This window comes from Malus sylvestris, chromosome 13 (assembly GCF_916048215.2).
Source record: "Malus sylvestris chromosome 13, drMalSylv7.2, whole genome shotgun sequence".
NCBI lineage: Eukaryota > Viridiplantae > Streptophyta > Magnoliopsida > Rosales > Rosaceae > Malus > Malus sylvestris.
The window spans coordinates 12,525,665-12,553,182 of record NC_062272.1 but is presented as its reverse complement, the minus strand read 5'-3'; the positions used below and the strand labels follow the sequence as shown (position 1 = coordinate 12,553,182).

Sequence of the window (27,518 nt, the reverse complement as noted above, 5' to 3'; positions counted from 1 at the left end):
AGCTATTCAGCCATCTTGCATCTGCTTCAAAAATTTCCCCTCTGTAACAATGCAAACATTATAACTCGTAGAAAGCTTCACACACTCTTGATCAAGACAAGTGTGAAGTAGAACCAATTTATGGTGCCAACAAGAGCTTCATCAAAGGAGTTCAACCACAATTCTCAAAAGCTTCACACACTCTTGATTAAGACAGTGTGAAGCAAAACCAATTTATGGTGTCAACAAGAGCTTCATCAATGGAGGGCAACCACAATTCTCAAAAGCTTCACAAACTCTTGATCAAGACAATGTGAAGTAAAACCAATTTATGGTGCCAACAAGAGCTTCATCAAAGGAGTTCAACCACAATTCTCAAAAGCTTCACACACTCTTGAGCAAGACAATGTGAAGCAAAACCAATTTATGGTACCAACAAGAGCTTTATCAATGGAGGGTAACCACAATTCTCAAAAGCTTCACACACTCTTGATCAAGACAGTGTGAAGCAAAACCAATTTATGGTGCCAACAAGAGCTTCATCAATGGAGGGCAACCACAATTCTCAAAAGCTTCACACTCTTGATCCAAACAGTGTGAAGCAAAACCAATTTATGGTGCCAACAAAAGCTTCATCAAATGAGTTCAACCACAATTCTCAAAAGCTTCACACACTCTTGATCAAGACAGTGTGAAACAAAACCAATTTATGGTGCCAACAAAAGCTTCATCAATGGAGGGCAACTACAATTCTTAAACATTTGAAGCAAATTCAAGACTGTTCGAAGCAAATTCAATTTATATGGTTCATCCAAACCTTTAACTACTACAAGGTGTGGCTTGCATCACAATCTTTTGCTCAACAGTATGGAAGCAAAATTTGTATATGTTGTCTCTCTCACATTTTCAAATTTCTAGTTTCCCAAAAAAAGAAAAAAAAGAAAAAAAAGGGAAATTCAACAAAGTTTCATCAATGGAGGACAACTACAAATTCTCAAAAGCTTCACACTATCTTGATCAAGATAGTGTGAAGCAAAATCAATTCGTGGTACCCAACAAAGCTTCACCACAAAAGCTTCACCAACAAAAGCTTTAACACAAAAGCTTCACCCACAAAAGCTTCACCTACAAAAGCTTGACCCACAAAAGCTTGACCTAAAAAAGCTTTACCCATAAAAGCTTGACCCACAAAAACTTGACCCACAAAAACTTCACCTACAAAAGCTTGACCCACAAAAACTTGACCCACAAAAGCTTCACCTACAAAAGCTTAACCCACAAAAGCTTAACCCACAAAAGCTTCACCCACAAAAGCTTCACCTACAAAGCTTCAACACAAAAGCTTCACCTACAAAAGCTTCACACTATCTTGATCAAGATAGTGTGAAGCAAAATCAATTCTTGGTGCTCAACAAAGCTTCAACTTCAAAGCTCAAAGCTTCACCTACAAAGCTTCAACACTAAAGCTTTACCTACAAAGCTTAATATATATTCGGAAATTCAAAAATTCAAAAATTCGAAAATTTGAAAATTCGAAAAGAAAAAAAAAATTGCCTAGGCCTCCTCTTCTTTGGGCCTAACAACTTTCATAACAAATATATATGAAGGAGGAGTTTTGGGCTACCACTTAGAAAGGAAATGCCTCATTCGTCAACTCCCTCGACCAGAGACTTGGGGGACACCTACCATATGCTACTGCACTTTGATACTCAGAAGTCTCACGACCACTCAGTGACTTAGATTTTTCAAGTCTCAAATCGAGAAGTTTTCCTCACTCGGGAAATTAAGGGAGCACTACCTCAACATACATGCTTCACTCTCAAAGGTTCAACATACAAGCTTCAATAAAAGAAAAAAATTCAAAGAACTTAGTGAAGAAGGTCTTGGTGTATTTAACACAATACGTTGAAATGAAGCAAAGCTTGTTTATTGATATCTCCGATAAGTTACAAATATGTACATATACATGAATCAAAATAAATAAACAAGAGGGAGCCTTCATAAAGGTTGCTCATGAGAAGTCTCAGCAGTAGGCAGAGCCCTAGAAAGAGTAGGCACCGGAGGGTGATCATTCGGAGCCTCAGTACTAGGCAGAACCTTAGAAGGAGGAGGCACCGAAGGTTGATCATTTGGAGCTTCATTACGCGGTACAACCTCAGAAGATGAAGGCAATAAATGCCTTTGGAACAAACCCACAAACCTCTGATGATCAAGTAAAATCTGACCATCAGATTCCTGCAGCTGGTCAAGCTTCCTCTTCATGTTTGTAACATCGTCATGTGCGAGCCTGTGCAACTGCTTATTCTCATGCTTGAGCCCTCTGATCTCCTGTTTGAGACTTATCACTTTAGCCGCAAATGATTCAACTTGGCGGGTTCGAGCAAATAGGCGTTGGGCCATATTAGACACAAAACCTGCACACTGAACACTGAGAGCCAGAGAATCCTTAACAGCCAACTCATCAGACTGTTTGGAAAGTAGTCTATTATCTTTGGGAGTGAGAAGGTTCTTGGCCACCACCGCAGCGGTCATATCATTCTTCATCACAGAGTCCCCAACGGTAAGAGGACCAGTAGGGGATAAGAAGGATGGGCGTCATATGTTGTCTTGAGAAGGCATGGCTGCCTCTTTACCAAAGTTCAAGTTAAAACGACGATCAGATGGGCCAGAAATTCTCAGAAATGATGAAGGAGAAATGAGGTGTAATAAATCTCTGAAGTAAGGGGAGAATTCCTACAAGCAATAACTCTCTAAATGTACTTCTTGCACACAATTGGTGCCCTTATAAAAGAAAAGGCAACAGGGCCGTTGGTTCAAAAATCGAAGAGGCACCACTCTCCAGATTCCGAAGAGGCACCACTTTCCACACGTAACATCAACTCCTCGAGTACCACAGATAACTTTGCCAAAGATCTCTGACAAAGTTTAGACACATAAATTTTGAAGGTCCAGCTACTCTACTATTACCCACAAGGGTAAAGGAACAGCACCACTGCTTGATAACTAGAAAGTCCTAATGTGTGTCAACCTCCATGCTCCGTGGCAAGGCAGACTAGCAAAAATGCCCAACCTTTACTCATATTCGAGAAAACATTCACAACAAGATTGCTTGCTCAAAAATTGAAGAGGCACCACTCTCCGAATCTCAAGTGCCAGACTCCCAACAGGATTATTTTCTCAAAAATCGAAGAGACACTGCTCTCCGAATCTCGAGAGCCAGAGTCCCAACAGGATTACGTGCTCAAAAATTAAAGAGGCACCGCCCTCCGAATCTCGAGAGCCAGACTCTCAACAGGATTACTTTCTCAAAAATCAAAGAGACACTGCTATGCGAATCCAAGAGTCAGACTCCCAACAGGATTACTTTCTTAAAAATGAAAGAGGCATTGTTCTCTGAATCTTGAGAGCCAAATCCCCGACAAGATTGCTTGTTCGAAAACCGAAGAGGCATTGCTCTTCAAACTTCGAGAGCCAGATTTCCTTGGATAAAGCTTGTCTGCCATCTTCACACGCAAGCTTTCCAGATACCACAGACCCATTTTTCAAAGTGCTCTGAAAAAGTTAAAACACGTGAAGCTTGCAGCTTCCACTACATTGTTATGACCAAGAAGGGTAAAGGAATAACACTACTACTTGTTGTTAGGGAGACTCCTATATATGTCGACCTCCATCCTCCACAGCTAAGCAGACCTGCAAATAAAAAAATTGCTCAACTTTTCTTCACATCCGAGAGGGCACTCTCAGCAGAGTCTCTCGAAATACTTAGCTTCTTTTCCTCCCGATAATACCTCTGCAAACAAGCTACACCAGAGCAAGAGTATCTCATATCATCAGGGTTAAAAGCAAGAGTATCCCATATCATGATTTTCACCTATCTTTTCCTTTGGCCTTGTTCTTACCTGCAAGATAAGAAGAAAGAGAGTAATCAGTCAGCACTTGGAATCAAACTTCCAGTCAGGAACTGACTGCCTGGAACCCCTTGCCTGATTACTTATCTGGCATTGCTCTTGAGTACTCATCTTCAACATCTTATGCTTCCAGAGAAGATACCACGTCTGCTTGAGGAACATATAGGGTAAGTGAGAAGGATACAAGGAAGCATGTGGAGACAAGCATAACAGAACACGTGCCGATACATCCACTACTTTGTCAACAGCAAAAGTATCCCATATCATCAGGGTCGAATATACACTAGATTTGATGGACTTGTTTTGACCCTCAAATTCTTGAGTCGGCCTTATACTCTGGAAGAAACTAGAAAACCTTCCAACCCAGTTCAATAATAAGCCTGTGGAAAGTTACTTCTTCAAAAGCAAAAGTATCTCATATCATCTCTTCTCCATCTGCTTCTCCTTATCCTTGTTGTTGTTCACGACACAAGGAGAATGAGAACAATCAACCGGAAGCCGAAGTCGAACCTCCGATCCAGGTTGCTTGCTTGGAAGTCTGATTGCTTACCTTGTCTGTTACCTCCTTCAGTAAATCTCCTAGCTCGGTGACTTGGGGGACTCCTACTATAGGGTTTGTATCGCACTTGACCAAGCCCGAAACTACAAGTAAGCTTCAAGTGAAATTGATACATTACCTTGTGCATCTTCATCGATTAAAGATACCACCCCTAGATGGAGGAAAAGTACTTCCAGAAAAGATGCCACATCTACATATGAGACAGATAAGGCAAGTGAAAATGATACCACATTTCGGTACTTAGAAGTTTTGTGATTACTCAATGGCTTGGATCTTGCAAGTCCCCAACCGAGGAGTTTCCCTCACTCGGGAACTTAGGGGAGCACTGTTTGTACCATACTTGACCAATCCTGAAACTACTGAGCACGGTCAACGTTATACCGTCAATGACCCAGAAGAGTTTCCCTCCAACCAGGAAGCCAATCATAGCGCGACACGTGTCAACATCAGAAGCCAATCACAACACCACACGTGTCAATGTCATAATGAAATTAGAAACTCTCTTCTATAAATAGAGATCATTCTCTCACAATATTTCCTAATGTCATTTGTACTAAATCGTTCACTTGTACTCACTAAATGAGAGCTTGAACCTATGTACTTGAGTAAACCCTTCACAATTAATGAGAACTTCTCTACTCCGTGGATGTAGCCAATCTGGATGAACCACGTACATCTTGTGTTTGCTTCCCTATCTCTATCCATTTACATACTTATCCATACTAGTGACCGGAGCAATCTAGCGAAGGTCACAAACTTAACATTTTTTGTTGTACCAAAGTCCTCACTGATTTTGTGCATCAACAAGGTAAATCTGAGGATATTTAATGTAGATGTTTGCGCAACAAAGAGTTCGTCGCGCAAAGATCCTAACTTTGCTATAAATAGGCGCTTCTACTGTCATTTTCTTCACAATTCTGTTCGTGCTGAGATGGCGGATAAAAACAACGAGAGTGTGCACAAGGCCGACGCGCATGATATGAGAGAACATTTTGCGTTTGCTCGTGCAATTGCTGTAGCTATGAGGAATAATTGCCCCACTGCTGAGTGGCGTTCTTGGAAAGATATGTTAGGAAATGTGAAAAAGCTTGTGATGGATGAACTATTAGTAAGTATATTGTTGATGGATCAATAATTTAGTTTATGAAATTTTTAGTTATATGTTGGAATTAATTATATGTATATATGTGTAACAGTGTAAGTATGTTTTTGATGATGAACCGAAAGAACAATTGATGAAATTGCTGGAGGATGCGTTGGAGGAAGGTTACAATATGTGGCGTTATGAAGTCTTGCGGAATGGAGCAGGATCATCCAAATAGTAGTTTAAAGTTTATGTTTTGTACGACAATTTTAAATTTAAGGTTTTTTTTTTTTTTTTTTCTAATTTATGTATTTGGACTTAATTGGGTTTGAATTCTTGTTCGGTTGTTTTTTTGAGACCTAATGTAAGCACCCTGGCTATGGTTTATATGTGTTTTTAATCTTGAATGAATATCGTACTTATGCTGAAAATAATTGTATGGATGAAGACATAAATTATTTGTAGAATAAATATTTAAGGTACTAACTATTTTTAGAATAATATATTAGGTATTAATTATTTATAGAATAAATATTTAAAGTATTAATTAATTTAAGAATAAATATTTAAGGTATTAAATCGTTTGTGAATATTTGTTTGTAATTACAAAGTTTACGTAAACATAGATATCTATGTTTACGTAAACTTTGTAATTACAATTATTTTATTCTATTCATCGCTCAATATATTGCGCGACGATAATTTGTCGCTCAAATACACCTTGCTCGATGAATACATGTGTTTGTCGAGCAGTGCGCTGTCTGAATGCGTTCAAACCTTCCAATTTATTGCTCATTAATGACGCATTTTGCGTTACGGCTTATAGTTTTACGCGACGACTATTTCGTCGCGCAAAGTTGTCCTAGTGCTATATAAACACAATTTTAGAGTCGAAGTTTTCAAAAAATTTTTGTTTAAAAAAGAATGGCCGATTCTGGGGAAGGTTCTAGGAAAAAGAAAGTTGTAGTGCGAGTATAGAGGTACCGACGGAAGCAAGTGCCGTACTTTGAAGGCAAAAATTTGGCTGAGGTGTACGCCGAATTCATTTATGACATTGGGAATTTGGTGCAGAGGGATTGTTCTGCCGAGTTTGAGTCTTGGAAAAAGATCCCTGAGGAGCTGAAGAAGTCCATGCTGGGAGAGTTATCGGTAAATTTATGGTAAATAATGAAAAATTATTTTTGATAAAACGTAATATTTTTTAAATTACTAATTTATTGTTATTGACATTAATGTAGGTTCATTGGGATATTGATGAAACCGATGAGACGCAACGGATTTATGTCATTGGGCTTTTCAAGCAGAGATTCCGGAAGTGGAAGTTTGATGTGTTGCAGGCCAGGGAGGATTGAAGTTGATGAGGGTTTTTATTTTTAAAAAATAAGATTTTGTGGACTTTATGTTAAATTTAATGAATAAATATATGTTATGTGGATGAGTATTAATATTTGCAGTAATTATAATTTTTATTTGGGATCATAAATTAGTTTTGTTAATTAATTTAAAGTTTAATTAGGTTTGAGTTTTTGATTTATAATAAAATAAAAATTTACAGTACATACAAATAAAGAAGGAAAACATAAAAAATAAAAAATATATATTTCTAGCATGACGAACGTCTTCTTTCGTCGCACAAATAACATTTGAGCGACGAATACAGACGTTCGTCGTGTAAGAAATATTTGCGCGACGAAAAAGTTTTCTTTGTCGCTCAAAGGTTCTTTGCGCGACTAACATATTATTCGTCATGCAAAATCGTTCGTCCTTTTTTATCTGAAATCAGCCTTGTGCAGAGGCAAACTGCAAAAAATTTACAGATTGTGCCTTTACACTCATCCCTGCGATTTTGCTGAATCTGGTATCCGTCATTTTCATTTTCTCTCAATTTCATCATCTAAACTACTCCCTCCTTCTTCTCTAGGTTGATCGAGCTATCTCGGTGTGTCTGGTAAGCGTTTTTTGTCGTTACGGTAAAAGTATTAATGTAAATTCATACTAACACCATTAATTTCGTTCTCTATAGGGATATTGTGTGTGATTAGCGATTGGTGGATAACGATTGAGAAGGTAATTTCTTTGTTTTATTTTTTAAACATACACCATTAATTAAATTATGTTGAACTTAGTTTGTTATGTTTATATTGTGCTCTGAAATTATATTTATATTATGTTGTTAAATTTGTACTTGACGTACAAATATGTGTTGTGATCTACGAAGTTAATTGAAATTAACTTCGTACTTGTTTTTTATTTTTAGTAAAACTTAGTTTCCCGTTTAAGGATTAGTTGGATTTCGCGCATGGATGCGAAAGCATGACTGCGGTCCAATTAATTCTTGAATTGTCCCATTATTTGGACAGTTTGGGAATGCACAGTTATAATGCGTAGTTTATGGTTGAAGGATTAGGTTTCGGTTGTGGAGATTTCGGTATCATCTCTGTGCGTTCTTCGGGTCGTACACCTGAATAACTATATTGAGATGCTGCCGAAATTCATCCACGTCGAAATCTAATATGATGTAGCCGTAAATTACGTGACATAACTATGCATTCCTGAATGAGATAGGGCCTCTACCGGAGGCATAAGGTGACAATATCAGTTTGTATGAAGTTGTTGTGATTATTGTATTGTGATTGTTGTATTGTTATTGTGGTTCCAGGAATTATGGACAGGACATGGATACAGAATCCGAATAGATGCACGGATGAATACTTGGATAGAATCGAGGATTTTATTGACTTAGCAAGTACACACAACTCGGGTGCAACTAGAATCCGGTGTCCTTGTAGGAGGTGTAACAACACGTTAAGGGAGACAATAGAAAATGTTCGATTTCATTTATTAAGGAATGGAACGATTGAGACATATAATACTTGGAACCATCATGGGGAACAATTAGACAATGCTTCGTCTTCATATGCCACAAGAGTGGATAATGTTGAACCTATTGTCGATCCTAATGAACAAGTCATGGATATTATAAATGATGTTTTTCCATTTGCATCGACAAACACCAATCACGAAGGGGAAGATGACATGCCTACACTAATGGATAGTGCAGAGTTCGAACAATATGAAAAACTATTAAAAAATGCCAACCAAGAGTTATACTCGGGGTGCGAAAGCTTTTCCGTTCTCACGGCCATTGTGGAACTAATGCATGGAAAAATAAAGCATCGTATGTCGAACCAGTGTTTCGATTACTTTTTGGGGGTATTCAAGAGAATGCTTCCGAAGGACAATTGTTTGCCGAAATACCATAGAGACGCGCAAAAGGTGTTGAAAGGTCTTGGATTGGGTTGTGAAAAAAATTCATGCTTGCAAAAACAATTGTATTTTATTCTACGAAGAGTATAAAACATTGGATAAATGCCCTGTATGCAATGAGTCTAGGTTCAAAATGACATCTCATAATAGAACCACTAAGATCCCACAAAAAGTCATGCGTTATCTGCCCCTGAAACCTAGGTTGCAGCGATTGTATATGTCGTTGCATATTGCCACAAACATGAGATGGCATAAGGAAAAACGGGTAGACGACGATGTGATACGACATCCTACAGATGAGGAGGCATGGAAAGAGTTAGATCGAATGTTCCTCGAGTTTGCTGTTGATTCTCGTAACGTTAGATTGAGACTTGCCACTGACGGATTTAATCCATTTGGGGTTTTAAACCAACACCACAGTACTTGGCCGATTTTCATATTTCCGTATAATTTGCCACCATGGAAATGTATGAAAAAAGAATACATGATGATGACTCTATTGATAACTGAGGATCCTGGTAGGTCAATCGATGTATACTTACGGTCGTTGGTGGATAAGCTAAAAGATTTATGGACACACAGTGTGCGCACATAAGATAAATATACTGGCAAGATGTTCACTTTGCGGGCTGCAGTGATGTGGACTGTGAACGATTTCCCCGCATATGCAATGGTTTCTGGATGGAGCACTAGGGGTTATATGGCATGTCCTGTATGCAAGGAAGACGTAACATCTAGTTGGCACGCTGGAAAAGTTTGTTACCTTGGTCATCGAAGATGGCTGCCTTGGGACCATGAGTGGCGAGAGAAGGATAAAGAGTTTAACGGGGAGAAAAAGCATCGCCTTAGACTCAGAGAATGGTTTGGTGCTCAGATTTTGGAACAGCCTAACCGTTTGGATTTTGCTCATTTCAGGACCAATGTCACTAGGACAAGACCTGCTACATATATGAACTGGACGCACAAGTCTATGTTTTTGAGCTCTCGTATTGGTCTAAACTAAAATTGAGACACAACCTCGATGTTATGCATGTTGAGAAAAATGTATTTGACACATTGGTCGGCACAATTCTAGATATTGAAGGCAAGACAAAGGACACGATCAAAGCTCGTCTTGATTTGGAACGAATGGGAATACGACGGGGTTTATGGATGAATAGGGACAATGATAAATCCAGAAGGGATCTTGCATTTTTTTCAATGAAACCGAATGACAAGAAAGAATTTTTAAAGTTTTTATCGTCTGTAAAGTTTCCCGATGGGTATGCTTTAAATATTATGCGTTGCGTGAACGTTGACGGGGGTAAATTAGCTGGCTTAAAGAGTCATGACTACCATGTGGTTCTGCAACGCCTACTTCCTATAGGTATTCGATATCTCTTGCCACCCGATGTAGTGAAACCAATCATGTTGTTGTCCAGTTGTTTTTCGCAATTGACGTCAAGAACGTTACGAAGAACGGACGTTAATCAGTTGCGCCATGACATTGTGCAAGTTCTATGCAAGTTTGAGATGATATTTCCTTCAGCCTTCTTCACAAGTATGATACACGTGATGGTTCACTTACCAGATGAGGCATTGCTTGCTGGACCAGTCAACTTTCGATGGATGTATCAAATAGAAAGGTATATATTCCTCGTCTTTTTTATTAATCGATATTAAATATATTACGATTAGTAATATGTGTATCGTATCATTTTCTTTTGGCATGCTTCTCGGAGACTTGAAGAAAAGTGTACGAAACAAAGCGAAGCCCGAATGATCCATTATACAAGCTTGGGTGTCATATGAGGCACTTACATTTTGTGGAATGTATTTAAAAGATGTTGAGACAACTTTCAATCATCCTCCTCACAATAATGATGGGGGTGTGAGAAAGGAGAAACTTTCAATTTTTGCCTAGGTCGCTCGACCATTCGGAGATCCGATTTGTGGTGAGTCGTTTTCCAAGAAGGACATGGAAGTAGCACATTGGTTCGTACTCAAAAATTGTGATGAGACACTGTGACACCTAGACGAGCATGAAAATATGATGAAGCAGGCACATCCTTCACATTTGTATGCCAAGAAACACCGTGAATTATTTCTCAGTGGTTTCTCGAATATGTAAGTTTGAAGTGTTTTGTATTGGACATATATATTGTACCAATTAAGTTGCTCGAACTAACAAATTTAAATGTTTGTTTAATATTAGGTGAATCAACTGACAGCATCGAATTCCCCTGCATACAGTGAAGAGTTATATAACTTAGCGTTCAGACCAATTTGCGTTGAATTGTACTCGGGTTGCCATGTCAATGGTGTCAAGTTCTTAGCGGGTGCACGAAATGACAAGTTGTGTACACAAAACAGCGGTGTTCATGTCCCCGGAGGAGGCGAAAGTACAGACATTGAATTCTATGGCAAATTAATAAGTGTCGTGCAATTACTTTATAAAGACCGGTGCCAAGTGATCTTATTTAAGTGTCGATGGTTTGATACACACCCGAATAGGCATGGAAGTGTGAAAACAGATCATGGATTACTATCAATGAACACTACCAAAACTTGGTACAATGACGACTCTTACATATTAGCAACCATGGCAAAACAAATTGTGTATCTACATGACCCTAAATCCGGGGTTGGAAAGTTGTTTAGAAGATGGATCATAGGAATGTGTATGCTATACCAAAACAAGACCGTACTGAAGACGACATCAACAATGTTGCTGACCAACGTCTTGAATCTTTCATGGAAAGTGATGCGGAAACACTCCGAGATACTAATCTTATTCAAGAACCATTTCAGATAGATGGAGTATCTTCAATCGAAATACTGATTCAGTTCATCACGATTGACCTCGGTAATATTCCACGATACGATGGTCCAGTGCGCACGAATGACGATGGTGACGTACCTATCGATGATAAGGAATGTGACACTCAAAATGATGATAGCGACGAAGGTGAAAGTTATTATAGTTCGGATTAAGATTAAGGCAATTTATTTGTAATTTTTTTGTAAAACACATGAAATGTTTAATGCATTATATAGAGTGATGGAAAAAATGGTATGAATGATTCCCATTTTATATGTGAATTACTTTGTAAATAAAGTTGTTTTGTTTGTATTTTATAATAAATTGTAAACAAAATAAAAATATAAAAAAACCAATTTAAAACACAATTGCGTGACGCGTAAAATTTTTTTGGTCGCACAAATATGCTTTGCGCGATGAAATATATGTATTCGTCACCCACGTGTCTAAAAATTCAATTAAAGCGTTTTTTTCGCGGAAATTTTAAAAAACTTGAGCTACGAAATATATTGATTCGTCGCACAATTGTCTGAAAATTCAAATAAAGCATTTTTTTCGCGGAAATTTTAAAAACTTGCACGACGATTGTTTAGCCTTGCGAGACGAACACTTCGTCACGTAATATTCTATATTATTAACCCCCGTGCGTCTCGTTCCTCCCTTACTTCCCTCTTCTTCCTTTTTTCCCCGCGCAATACCCTCTCTTTCCTTCCTATCTATCTTCGTTCGTCTCTCCTTCACTCACCTCGTCTCTCCATCCCTCTCTCAGTCCATCGCCTCTTTTTCTCCAATAGGTAATTTCCTTTTCAGTTTTTAGTTGCAATTTTGTTTATTGACTGGGGGTTAGAATTAGGGTTTTTATTTTTTCAAATTGGGGGTGGTGGGGTTAGATTTAGGGTTCGTAAATTGGAGGTTAGATTTAGGTTCTTAAATTAGAGTTTTTAGGGTTCTTAATTGGGGTTGGATTTAGGTCTTAAATTAGGGGAACGATTTTGGGCAGTGAGGTTAGATTAGGTTTTCTTAAATTGGGGGTTAGATTAAGGTTCTTAAATTAGGGGTTTTTTAATTTCAAGTACAGGGTTCGAATTAGGGGTTTTCTAATTTAAGTACAGGGTTCTTAAATTAAGGATTTGCATTGTTGACTGCCACGATTTGTTGATATATAATGGGGTATTACCCTTTGTTGTTGCCTTATTAATATGATAGACTCGATTGTGTTGCTTGTTGAATTCGGCCTCCCAATTTTGAAGTTACATTTACATTTTGATATTAATCTTTCTTTTTTGCACAGTAATTTGAATTCCTCCATTATAGTTTAGATTATATATATATATATATATATATATATATATATATATATATATATTAGATTTTCATGAGAGTTATTAGCAAACTTCTTTTGCTGCAAATCGCAGAGCACATGAACTTTGTTATGATGGGAATGTTTCAATTATTTTCATATTTCTACATCTCCAAAGTCATTGAATCTGCCCATATGCATTCAGAAAATGCTTTTGACCAGCCAATGGACTGGAATTCCCATATGTTTATTTAAGTTAACAAGTTAATTTGAAATCAAATCAACAATTAGCAATCCTTTTGTAGCCATTGAAGTTGTAAGCATGTGAAAACAGAATCAAAATCTTTGTGTACTAAACAAATTGATTGCCAATTTTGTAAATGTCTCACCTCATTAGAACCCGGAGGCCGATCACTTTTACACCTAGTCTGACGACTATACCTATTACTGCCGCCACTGCTCCAGCAGAGATGGACCATAGGCCGGTCAATCCGGTTCACTCAGATGGTCCTCCAGTCCCACAGGCGTAGACATCGTCAACTTCTTCGGTGGCGTTACCTATTAGCGCCAGACGAACTCATCGACGCCCCCGCACTGTGAAACAGATGTCGCCATCGGGATCCATAACCGATGCCTCCGGTACACGGCCAGGTATACAATCCTAATTCACTCCCTCATTCCCTTGTTTACTAAGTTTTTTTATTTGAGGTTCAATTTGTTATGTCATGTAAGGATTAAAAAATTTTCATCGTTCCGGACCTTTTATTAAACTGTTGTGATTATTATGTTGGATATGTATATTGTTTATGTTATTTTCAGGGTTTTGGGAAATGTTTTAATTATAGGGGAGGTTATGCCGAAATTTTAGTAGGATTTGTTATTAGTTATGGGTTATTGATTTTTTTTTTCATCTCTTTGCAGCAAAGAAACACACCCGAGGACCTTGTCAGCAATTGAAGACGGGGAAGGTCACCCGGGTGACCAACGGTCGTATCCCAATCGGATACGTTGAGCGACATCGGGCAGCACTAACGGCGGAGTAGCATAGTGCATTGGCCCATGACATTGGGCATGTTGTGCGGACCTTTTGCCCTATGTTGTGGAAGTCTTGGAAGGCGATGCCAGAGGAGACGAAGATTACGGTGCGCAATCAATTGTCTGTAAGTAGCATCGCCTTTTTAATACTTTTCATGTAAAATTTATATATTTATATGTATTAATGTCTTTTATTACTAATGCTTTCAAAATATTTGTTATATTGCAGACAAACTACAATTTGGAGCACATGGACGAGGACAAGTTCGCGTATGTCAATCGGCTCTTCTCCGAACGCTACAAGCAGTGGAAGAGTGACTTGCACCAATGGTTTTAGGAGTTTGATAATCCGCAGGTCGCTCTTGAGGAGGGATGTCCGAAGAAGTTAGAGGACCGACAAGATAGTTGGGTTTGGCTTTGCGGTTATTTTAAGGACCCGACATATGTGCTGCGTTTTTAATGATGACATCTTTCATTTTACTTTTTTTATTTTTTAATAATGTTTATTATTAATTTTTTTAAATTTTCTTTAACTATTACAACTAATACGTTTATTTTTTGTATAACAGAAGAAGGGGAAGGCGAACAAGATCAATCGAGAGAAAAAGACTCTTCTCCATCATTCGAGTTCGAGGCCTTTCTCCTATAGGATGGAGGTGTGACGGAAGGTATATATTACAACTTTCATTTCCAATTTTAAAATGTCGCTAATAATTTTTTTTTTCGTACTAACATTTTCCTTATCTTTTTCGATTTTAGGAGGGTTCAAAATTTCAGAAAATTGATGTCTTTGCTGACGTTTATGTTCGGCTTGGGAATGAGTTAACCCAGTCTCTTCATATAAGTAATTTCTTATGCATCAAACATTTATACTAATTCTTTCAAATTGTTTTCTATTAATAATCCATGTTTTTTTTCACAGGCAACTATGGTGGAGAAGCGACAAGTGGTGCTTCAGGAGTCTGCCTCCCACCTTCCCTCGGACACGCCGATCGAGTCTGTGGATCCCCCTGAGGATACAGGGTTTCACATCGTCATAGAGACGTTGGACCAAACTTTTGGTCAAAGGCCAGGGACATATTGTCGGGGGATGAGAAATGCCAGGCGTCAGGAAACTGGAGCCTCGTCATCCTTGTAGTCAAAGACCAAGGTTACGACTTTGACGCAGGAAGTCGCTGGGCTGAGGAGTGAGCTGGCATCGTTCAAGTCTCAAATGTCAATGCTTGTACAAGCCCTCAGTTCCTTTGGAATACATCTCCCCTGTTTTTCTACACCATCGCCCTCACAGCCCTTCCACACCGAGCAAGCGCAGCAATCAGGCCTGTCGACCTCCGACCCTGTCCCCAACCAGCAGCAAGATTACCAAGCACCTCCGAATGACATGCCTATAGTTTTTGCCTCTTTATTTTCGTAGTTTTGTTCCGTTTTTTTTTTACTTTATATTTGTATGTACATTTTTATTTATATTATAAATAATAAAAAAATTATTCATTAATTTGCTTTTTTTTTTCTTTCTCATGTCATTAGTATGAAATCTGTTTTTTTTTTCCTTTTATTCTATTTTTTTTATTAAAAATTACACATGCGCGACGACGAAATGTCGTTGCGCAAAATTACGCGCGTCTTACTCTTCGTCGTGCATTACCACACGCCTACTATCGATTTCGTCGCGCAAAAAGTTTTGAGACAAATTACCCACAAACACACTTGTACTCGTTTAAATCGTACGACGAAAACCTTTGTCCGTATAACTTTCGCGCGACGACTAGTAATGCGTCGCGCAATTGTTAAGACATGCGACAAATTTGAAGATGTTTGTCGCACAATGTCTTTTTTCATGAGCTTTGCGCGACAAAATATGCGCGATGATTTTCTGGTCGCCATAGTTTATGTGTGACCAAATAATTCTTTGCGCGACAAAATGTCCATAGTCGCGCAAACTGTTTAATTTAGTAGTGATGATATCTCATACTTCATTTTGATCAAGTCAATAACTTATCATATACTCACTTCATACAAAAGTTAAGCTTCATCCCCTTGTATGATGAATTAATAAATAAAATTTTGGTCAGACTCATGTTTATTAATTTTTAAATTCATTCGATTTGAATAAAAATAACAAAAGATGAGTAAGAAACGAGAAAAAAAAAACGCGCATAAATCATAAAAAGTGCATTTGCTAAAGAGATAATGGAGAGTTTTGTATTTGTGCAATAGCTTATTAGCGCATATGGAAAAACATTATCTACATGGAAAACCCTTTTGATTCTTGAACATGGAGTGGTGATCACAAATAACAACTCACTAACATGTGATGGTGCCACTAATCACCACAACGTGGCGTGGCCCCATGCATGGGGTGGGACGTCATTGGTCTAATCAACTTCAACTTTGGAACCAATTGACCTTCAACTTTCGATGTGTGACAATGTGAGCTCATTTTCAGGGATGGTTTGATTGAAGAAGCCTCGATGATCCTAGTTCAAGACCCAACTCAAATCCTTTTCTGGTCCAACTAGTATCTATAGCTCGTATCCAAAATGCACCAGGATGTAACACCAAGTGATCCAACAGGATAATGCAATTCATCATATTTCATTGATTTTGGATATGACATACCATACTGGAAAATTCTTCCATACTGCATGGTATAAAATACTACGAGCACTGGATAAGATGAATTGATTTGGATGATGTGGTTCTTTGCATCCAAATCATTTAATACTCGTAGTAGTCCATGTAAAACATATAATATATATGAATATGAATTCTGAATATTATAACACAGTACCAAATTAATCACTCACCTGAAGACGATGACATGCTTTTTGGGATTAGAGTTCTTGTGCAGCTCTCCTCTTCAGTATGCAAAGCCTCAAGAATGGGGTTCGATTTTTTGTAAGCTTGCATGATTAAAAAGAGTGCAGGGACCCTAACCATACACAGTGGTAATCAACTAAGATGCTTTCCATTGAGTATTATTGATTGATCTTAACCTTATCACCGTGAATACCCTTATTCATGTAAGCTAGAAAGACTTCTAGTACTATAATGAGTGTTCAAGCTAATGAATCCTAATAAACATGTTCCTTATTAGCACACAAACATTATCAATGTTAATCTCTAATATTCCCATGTGTATAACAAGTGCTAACCAAGTGTATACCTATCTTCAGAACTTACAGTCCATACTACGTAGTATGGGAGTTGGACCCTACAATACAAAGTGTTTCTGATTTTGTAAGATAAGAAGGTTTAAAGAAATAATAAAGTTAGCAACCTTTGTACTAACATTTTCATTTGGACATTTTCACTTTATCAAACGCCACGTGTCATTTTTTAACGCAAAATACAAGACATTTAATGCCTTAAAATTATATTTTATGCTTTTCATCTTTAATCCCTAGCTAAAGTCATTAAAATGTTTTTATTTATTTTTTTTTTTTTTGTGTGTGTACAAAACGACACATGACATTTTGATAAAATGAAAAGGTCCAAATGCAAATATTAGTGCAACGGTTGCTAGCACTCCCTTACTAATAAAGTAAAATGACATCAATGTTTTTACGACATTCTTTTTTAATATATTATTGTCATGGCACAAGATGTTGGGAAAAAAAAACTTTTAGGTTATATTTGGATAAGAAATTTGTAAGTATTAAGAGATTTAGCTAGGATAAAAACTTAATTAATTAGAATTGAACTACAAAAATATTACGTAAAATTTGAAAAGGGCTACATAACCATTACAAAAACATAAACAAGTGATTTATAAACAACTCATCTAATATTTGTAGTGCATTTTCAACTAATTTAACATAAATCTCTTGCTACAACATATTGAAAATAAAGTCTTCCTCCATCTAAGGAGATACAACAAACTCCCACTTTCAAATAAAGAGTTGATACAACTTCGTCAAACTCACAAAAGTCGAACAAAAAACCTAAACCCTAGCTATGAGGCCAAGAACCAAATTGCTCCCATGAAGAGCCGTCATTGTTGTCAACAATGAGGTAAAAATAACCATCAAAGTAGAGAAACACTGCCATAGCCAAGCACAATGCATCACAAAATCGCATTGACTGCTATTTAAATGAGAAATCGAACCAAACTAGACTGTACCTACAACTAGACCAACATATAGCTCGTTTGGTTGTGCTTCTAAAAGAGCCAAAACCACTTCCTAATGAGTAAAAACGCTTCAGTTAAAAAACTTGTTGTTTGGCAAATATTTTAAAAGTGTTTTTAGTTAGAAGTAGAAGTACCAAGAAGCATTTTCTAAAGAAGCACCTAGGAGGTGCTTCCTCTTAAAAGTGATGCGTAGAGAAAACAAGGGAAGCACTTTGCTCTCTTTAATGAAATTTTTTCAATTTCAAAATTATCCCTATTTTTTAATTTGAAAGTCTAAAATGCCATTACACTTCAAAAAAAAAAAAAAAAATATCAAAATTACCATCATCTATTTTTTCTAGGGTTGCACGTCGATAACCCATAAGGTTTTTATTTTCATATTATTTTGGAGGCTGAGCATTCTACTTGGTCTCCATCTCTTCATCTTCATCTTCATCTTCCCCAAACCTCTCTACATGCATCTCCATCGCCTAAACATTTTGTGGAGGTATGTATGCTATTTATGATCTTAAATTTGTATGTAGCCACACGCAAATAATTTTGTTTGGTGATCGTTCATTAACCTTCCAAAGGTATATCACGACCTTAAGCCTGGAAATATTTAACAAATTTTGATTTATCATTTATGACATTAAACCCCTGGTACAGAATCACAATCCTCTTATAAAATCATGTTGCTTCTCTCTTTACAGACTTACTCTTCTTATTTGTTAATAAATATAAATTTTTGTTTGGTGATTGTTCATTAACTTTCCAAAGGTATTTCTGAATTATTTGTTTCCTGTATGATTGTTGTTTTTAACTATTGTTATTAGAATTATTTTTAATGTTTTCTATCAATACGATTAATAGCGCTTTTGCTTTTGGTATTTAGAATACTTTTTAGATTAGTAAACTTTGCATAGCAAATTCGATAAAATAAAAAAAATAAAAAAAAACTTTGAAGATCAATAACCTTGCTGCCGTTTGTTCATGATACCGTTTCTCTATGAGATGTTTAATGATGAAACAACTACCAAAAATTATTACCATTGGAAACTTTCTTATAATCACAAAATAATGAAATAATTGCTTCCCAAGTTACATAACAATTGAACAACCTATTATCACTGCAATAATTGCTTTTCATACTACTGATAGTAAACCAGATGCTTCCATACAATTGAAATATTTAAATTATTCGTGTTGTTAGTTAGGACATAAGCAGTGGTGTATGCTCTTATTTTGTGCTATAGTTTTTTTTTCTTTCTCTTTATAAATATGTCTAAAAATATAGTTAGAGATGCACAAGATGCACGTGAGGAAAGTAATAAAAAAAAAAAGGTAAGGCAATGTGGGATGATGCAAATGTTGAGACATTTATAAGCATTTGTGTAGTTGAGACATTAGCCGGAAATCAAATAGGTGTTCATCGTAATAGGATTGGATGGAAAAATGTTATTAAGAAATTTAATGACCTTACTCAAAGGTTGTATGTTCGTAAACAAATCAAGAACAAATGGATTGCACTTAAGAAAGAATGGCAATTGTGGACATCATTAGTTGGTAAAGAGACTGGCTTAGAATGGGATCCTGTGAAGCAAACTATCATTGCAAGTGATGAGTAGTGGGAGAAAAAAGTGAAGGTGAGAAATTATTAACACATTAGGTCATGGGCACACTAATAGGATGGTCCAAGAGAGGTTTCAACGCTCTGGTGAGATTGTCTTTAGGTGGTTTGGGAAACTATTAGATGTTGTTTCTCGCATGGCTATCAATATTATATGCCCACATGATCGGCAATTCAAGAGAGTTTCAAATAAAATTAAGGATGACAATCGATATTGGCCATATTTTAAAGGTTGCATAGGGGCAATTGATGGAACATGTCCCAGTTGTGGTGCCTAGAGAAATGCAAGTACCATATATTGGTAGAAAAGAAAACACAACTCAAAATGTTATGACTGTATGTGATTTCAATATGTGTTTTACATTTGTCTGGGGTTGGATGGGAGGGTGCTACTCATGATTCACATATATGTTAGATAAATATCAACAATCAATGATAAATTTATATGCTAATAAATAATAAATGCGAATTTATAATTTAACAGAATATGAACAAAACGAAATAATATTCAAACAGACAAACTGAAGATCGAGGCTTGCGTACCGCACTGTCCTTGAAACAGAAATTTCGTCCCTACTCAGTGCTTGTATATCTATGGACGTCTGCCTCACCAGGATTCAATAATCTAAGTCAGGATTTCAGCACTGGAAAACTAGACTTCTGATGCATTTCTTTGTGGTTCTCTCAGTAAAAAGGTTTGGGATTGTAGAAGAAGAATTTGATTTTTTTTTTTTGTTCTAAATGCCATGTGGATGGATGTATATATAATAGATTTATGTTTGTTTGCAACATGTAAAAGAATGTGATGCGTCTGTTGGGAGACATCTTCTTAGAAGGGTGCTTTGCTCTCTAGTGGCGTTCTTTCATTGCTTCAGACGTCATTTGAAAAGATGAGTCTTTTGATAAAAAAAATTAATTAATTAAAAATAATAATTAATCAAAGAATTTAACTATTAGAGCCCGAGCCCTAAGGTCCAAGGCCCATCTTTTGATAAATATATATTAATTATCAATTAATTAGCACACCTCAAAGCCCAATTATGTATTAATTATATATTAATTATCAATTAATTAGCACACCCTAAAGCTCAAACCCAAGGTTGAGCCTAATTTTATTCTCTATGGTCTATCACTCCAATCACTTTCTAAAAGGGACGAAGCCTTATAAGGTGATGGAACCTTTTGCGGTGACCAACGTGGGACAATGAAATATCTACTCAAAATTTTCCAACAGTATATTCATGGAGGCCTTGAGAAGACCAGAATCGAAATTTCCTTATCCCTTTCTGGTTAGTAGTCAACTTTAGTCCTATATGAATGTGTTTATTCATTTATGATCTTATAAACTAAAAAATAAATATATTTTTCTTTTCAATTATGGTATAGGTAAATATTATCTAGTTAATGCTGGATATCCACATATGAATGAATATATTGGACCTTACAGGGGTGAACGATATCATCTTCCTGAGTTTCGATGTGGAAGTCAGCCAAGAGGGAAAAAAGAGATATTTAATTAGAGGCATTCATTCCTAAGATGCACCATAGAAAGACTTTTGTTGTTTGAAAAAATAGGTGGACAATGATTCATCTCATGCGTAACTTCCCTTTTGAAAAACAAGTACAAATTCTTGTTGCTTCAATGGCTTTACACAATTTTATTACGAATCGTTCCATGATAGATCAAGAATTCCAACCTTGCAAGGATGATGAGGAGCTACTTTTGTTGGACATGAGGAAGATCATAGAGATGAAAAGATTGTTGATGAAAATTTTACTCATAGGTGAGAGTTAGATGTTGAACGAGAAAGAATTGCTAATCTTCTTATATCTAGTTAATAGTTATTTCACATTTGATTGCCATGCAACTATAACGTGTCTTTTTTTTTAAGAAAAAAACATATATTTTCAATAAGTATGTATCATTTTGTTAATGATCGTTACTATTTTTAATTGAATGTTCATCAGCAATTTTAATCAAGTCGTATGCTAATTATATACAAAAAATATTTATGCAAAAGTTATTGAGAATTATTAATGAAAGCGCTTTTTCATTTGACAACCAAACACTCTATTTAATATCAAAAGCGCTTCTATACAATACAAAAGTTGCATGCCAAACAACAAACTACTTCCTTATAAAAGCACTATTGAAAAGTGCTAGTGAGTAAAAGCGCTTTATAGCGTAACACATCCAAATGAGCACATAGTATTTTGACATTTATAACAAGCCCATTCACATTGTTGGTGTAGTGTTGGATTGGGCTTCTCTCTCTAGCTCTCTTTTGGGCTTTGTGGTTTCGCCCTGGGTTGATTACGATGAGACGTATTCCCCCGTAACGAACATTATAATGTTTCGCTACCTTATCAGTTTGGTAGTTTTTTTAAAACTGAATATGCAGCTTATGAATGTGACAACTAAAATTTTACTTGGAATCTCTACAAATCAATTAAACTCCATAAAAATTCATGGATTTATAAATCCATTAAAAACTGAATAATCCTCCGTTTATTTGTTCAGTATGCAAACATCAGAAAAGAAAAACCAAAATATGGAAAACGAATGGGGTGTTTGACAACCACTTTATTTTTTATTGTGATTTTTTTTTTAAAATTGAAAACTAAAAATTAATGACACACCCGAACCCAAGATGTCCACTTGGACTTCGAATCGAGCTGTGCTGATCGACACTAGGAGGGTGACGAAACCACAAAAGTGTAGTGATGTGGAAAATGTGAATAAATTTAAAACCTAAAAATGCCTAAATATAAGAGTGCACTTGTGAGCGGGAATGAACCTATTTCACACGTGATGTCAAAGCATAAGTAAAGTACAACAAAGTAGGATGTGAATTATACCATCGAAGGTAGTCATCTATACCAAAGTTTACCAAGAATTCTCTCGACATGGAAGCTCAGCCACTAAACTTGGAGGGGCGAAAAATAAGGGTGAGTGAGCCTAAAAATAAAGTTTTATAAAAACCTTTTTGAAAACATTATAACCCCTTGTTGTAAAACAAGTATAGTTTCTAGAAAATCATACTACGTATAAGTATGAAATCAAAAGTATTTCAATAATAATTCAAGGAACATTTAAATCATAATATCTCAACTACGGCATAAGAAAATCAAGTTCTCATCAGTAAAACCAAGTACTCATCAATCTATGCTAACACATGAGTTCATTCAGAGACATTCTGACATGAACAGGATTGGGTGAAATCACAATATATACGCTCTAGTACTACAATCACATGAAGATTGACGCTATGCGCATCACATACGAGTCATAGTTGCCTATTGCAACCTAGGACAAGATTGACACCTACAATGGATCCAAAGTGAGCGAGCGATGCGATGTGAACATACACGTAAACCCTGGCCCTGGCCTGGGGCGAATACTAACACCGGTGCAACAAGTAATGAAAATATAGTCATGCCACAGTGATTTGATAATTCTAGTCAACATAATATTTTTCATAGCTGTAAATTTAATTAAGGCAGACATATAGAAAATTCATTATTAGATGTATATATGGAAACTAAACAAATATATGTATATATCAAAGAAAAGACCCATTCACAAATCATGTTGTCTAGTCGAACCCGCCTCACGGGCATCAAAGATCCTTGTGAAGTATTTCACCTAGAAATGAGACCATTTATGTAAATATATAACGTACTAACGTATAAACGCATTTTCGTACAAAGTACGGCTAATAAAAGAAACTATTTTAAAACGGTCGAATTTTGGAAAACGGAGGGCGGATTAGGATTTAGCACGTCGAGAAACCTAAGAAGGGACCTCGGGTTCCTCCACACGTTGCCACAGGGTGGCTGCATTAGCAACCACGCGCCGCACGTGCCACTCGCATTGGTTGCCCACGCACCTTCACGCGCCTTCTTCACGAAATCTGCAGTTTTTGCAGATTGTAGGGCTGAATTCTAGAGCTCATTTCGAGCTCGATACTGAACCAAAATCAATGATTCAAAAGTCAACTTGAAGCTAGAAATGTAGGGAACAAAACCATACCAAAGTGGGGCCAATTTAACGTCAGTTTTGGCTGGAAAAATGTTCTAAAGGTGGTCAGATGGTCACAGACACTTGTTGGAAAAACTGTAGAATTATCTTCTTCCAAGTTATTTCAACGTCAACCCTTCACCAAAATGCCTGAACTGAGTCACACATCCATAATTTCTATGAGAGAAGTTAAATCTAGTGTTCTTGAACCTTACCTTAGTCGGAATCGATGAGAACTCGTTGGGGAAGATGATGAATAGTGGCAATGGCCACTGTGCAGTGCAAGCTCCACGTCTGGGTTTAATGTTCACGATATAAGCTTAACATCGATGGGGAATAACAAGGTGTGGTGAGGTGGTGTGATCTGGCTCGCCAGAATGGCCATCGTTGTAAGTGGCTGGCGACGATTATTGCATACAATTTATTCTCTGCACTTGTAGAGAGAGGTAGACGGGAGGGAGCTTGAAATTAGTAAGTGGGAGTAAGGGGGCAACAAGTCTGTGAGTTTTAAAAAAATGAGAGATTGAAAGAGAAAGGGACACGGCAATGAGGGAAGAAAGTGGGGAGAAAAGAGACACATGACAGCGATGGAGAGGAAAGCTTGTGATGTGGGGCCCAACGGGCCAAACTAAATTAATAAAATATTGAAAGTATTCCATAAAAAATTAATAAAATCGTAAAATTAGGGATAAGTTGTCATAATTAAAACTAGCATTTGCCTACACACCTTGTGTGTATGAACACATTTTTTTTAGAAAATGAGAAGGAGAGATGGAGAGAGAGAGAGAGACAACGTGGAGGGAGTGAGAGGTTTTTTATTTTTTAATATTGAAAGTATTTTAACATCACCTGTAGGTGAGACTTCAATAAAAAACAGTAAAGTTTAGACCTATGAGATTATATTATTGCCCATCATTTTTTTGTGTGATAGAAGACTAATTTGTCTTTTCACCCTATTTTAGTTGACAAAGAACATTTCATTAATTAGTAGAGATATAATTTTAATCAAAAATAAAAAATAAAAATTGAAAAATGAAAGTACTGTAATTACTAAATAAGATTTCAATTTTAATTTCTAAATTTAGTAAAAGTAAAAATAAAATTTATAAAACTAAATGAATAATAATGTAGCTATCAAATAAGATTTCAATTTGCAAGTGGCCATTTACCACCGTAGTAAAAAGATGTTAAGCATTTGCATGACGGCGTTGGTTCAAACTCCTCTAGTGGCTAATCTAACGTCTAATTGATAAATTCTATAGTTTGACAAAAAAAAATCAATTTTAGAAAAAGTGAAAATTCAATCTATACTAAAACTGAAAACACACTGAATCACTGTTCATAAGCACAGTGTTGTTCCGGTTTTACCCCCTATTTTTTCCCCCTTTTTCAACTTTGCCATTTTGCCTTGCTGTCAAGTGCAGCAGCATTCTTGAACACGTGGGATCCCGTTCCATTGACACTTCCTACCTACTCCCCCCTTTCGCTCTTGCTCACTGCTCCATGCCGCTTTATCTCCTTTGTTGCTCAAAATCATCGCAAAAAACCTAAACCTCAAACCATCAAATCCATTTTCACATTTTCTCTCAGAATCGACGTTTCTCTCTCGCTCACCGCTTCATCGTCAACAAATCTCGACCGTAGCCGCACTACAAGCCCATCTGGATGGAAAACCCATGAAGAAATCTTGGTCGTTGGCTGACAATCGAACTGCAACATCGTCTTGACTCACCCCAGTATCAGCAGATTCTAGCTTCAAACCCTCTCCGACCCTTCTACCTAAAAGCTTTCTCACCGATTTGTCATCAAGTAAGCTATTGGAGTTTTTATTTGGCATTTGATTCAAGTTTTCTGTGCATAAAATAAGAAAACAAACTTAAACCCCCAAACTAACATATAAAATTCTACAAATTCTCTCACTCTTAATCGAATCGATCTCAAGTGTTAAGGTTTTAGGGTTTCGGTCTTCAAATTCCGGAGAATTATTTCCGTCTGAACACCGGCGACAAAATTGTTGTTTGGTTGTCGAGAAAATATGTAAAAAAATGATATTCTTCTTAACATATTTAGATAAATTCGTCCATGCACCTTAAATTTTATGTTTGCTTAGTATATGTTTTCATAATTAGATCATATCAAGCTCCATTCATGTCCACTTCTATTCATAAAAGCCCGCCTTTTGTCAATGGCGACAACGGAGGATAGGCTTGGAGCCAAACCAGAACCAAAAGAAATTGAAGAGAGTTCTGAACCTCTTCTCAAATACAAGGTAATTAAAACTAAAATATCCTTTTTATGAACACCAATCAGCTTCTTTGCCCGCTAGGTCCATTGTTCTTCATTTTGCATGTCCTTCGAAGGATATTTGAGGATAGAGATTTAATACTCCTCAATTTGGGATTTCTGTGTTGTAGATTTTGCAACAGCAATTGCATGTGAGGCAGGGAAGCCGTTGGTGATAGAGAGGGTGAAGGTTGCTCCACCTAATGCCATGGAAATGAGGGTAAAGGTCAAAATATACCTCAGTTTATCACATTGAACTCTACTTCTGCCGAAGGTCAGCAATAATAGCATCACATACATATAATATGCATAGTTTATACATATGTGTCTATATATATATGTGATTTTATATGATTAACCATTGAGAATTGCATATTTGTAAACTATGAGTAGACTTTTCTAGGCACATTTACTTCGAGTGAATACATTGGTGTTCATTGTGGCCGTCTTTCCAAAATTAAGTCCCTTGCTCAGTTGGACAAAGTTTGCATCCTCAGTTGTGCCATACTGACAGGTTTGATGTCCTACTTCAATGCTTTAGAGCCTTGAATTATGCATCCTAAACTGATACTACATATTGATTCGTTTTCATTATACTGGATATTTTGTTTTTTAGTATCAAGTTTGGGTACCCCTCTGAATGTAGCTAAACGAAAAATTATCCTCAGTTGCTGTTTATTGGCCTCGCTGTAAGTTTGGAGAAACTTTGTTGATCCCAAATTCTTTGTTCTAATAAATTGCGTTTATTTTCTTTTCTGTATTTATACTGATAGATGCATGATCTAGGTCATAACTAAGAAATTTGGAGTAAATGATTTTGTGAATTTGAGTGACAATGACAAACCAGTGCACGAGATGATAAATGATTTGCTATTGTTATTATGTGTTGGACATGAGTCAACATAGGTAGTTAAGTTATAACTTCAACTTATATTTTTATTTTCTTCTGCTTCTAATCTACCCAAGTCTACAATGTACATGCAGCTAAGGAGAAGACCGAGACATCAACCAATGCAGAAGCTTCTGATAAGACTAATTGCAGATAGCACTACAAATGAGCACCACAAATTTAAGCTTGATGTTGGTATGTGATTTCCACTCCATCTCATCTTTTTTTTTAATGTCAGTTTAATTTTCAAACCTTTTGTACGTATCAAGTAATTCTCCACATAATTGAATAATGGCCTTTTTTTTGTTTCTCTTTTTCGCCCTCCATCAATTCATTGGTTAACTCCATCAATTCATTGGTTAAATAGATGCTTTGTATATATATGAAAACTTGGTTTTGATAGGCACCAAAAGTTTGGCCATAATAATTTGTCGTTACAGTAAGATTAATGATTTAATGGGGTTGTGTTTAATTTTTTTAGAGCTTAAATTAAAGGGTTGAGCTTGATGGCTTTACTCTTTTCTTTTTTGTCTTTCCTTTGCTGCATTATGTGTAAAATTCAAATACATTCTTCAATATTTTTTTTTAGTTTTTTGGAGTTTTCTTGGGTAAAGTTTGGTTTTTTATGGTTGAGTTCTCAACTGGGTTTTGC

The 27,518-nt window shown here is 36.6% G+C and overlaps 2 pseudogenes; both read left to right on the top strand.

Annotated features, from left to right (window-relative positions):
• Positions 1–14,431: 14,431 nt before the first annotated feature.
• LOC126596083 (uncharacterized) lies at positions 14,432–15,442 on the top strand (annotated as a pseudogene).
• A 5,472-nt stretch (positions 15,443–20,914) lies between these two features.
• On the top strand, positions 20,915–21,512 carry LOC126595252 (uncharacterized; annotated as a pseudogene).
• The last annotated feature ends 6,006 nt before the right edge of the window (positions 21,513–27,518 follow it).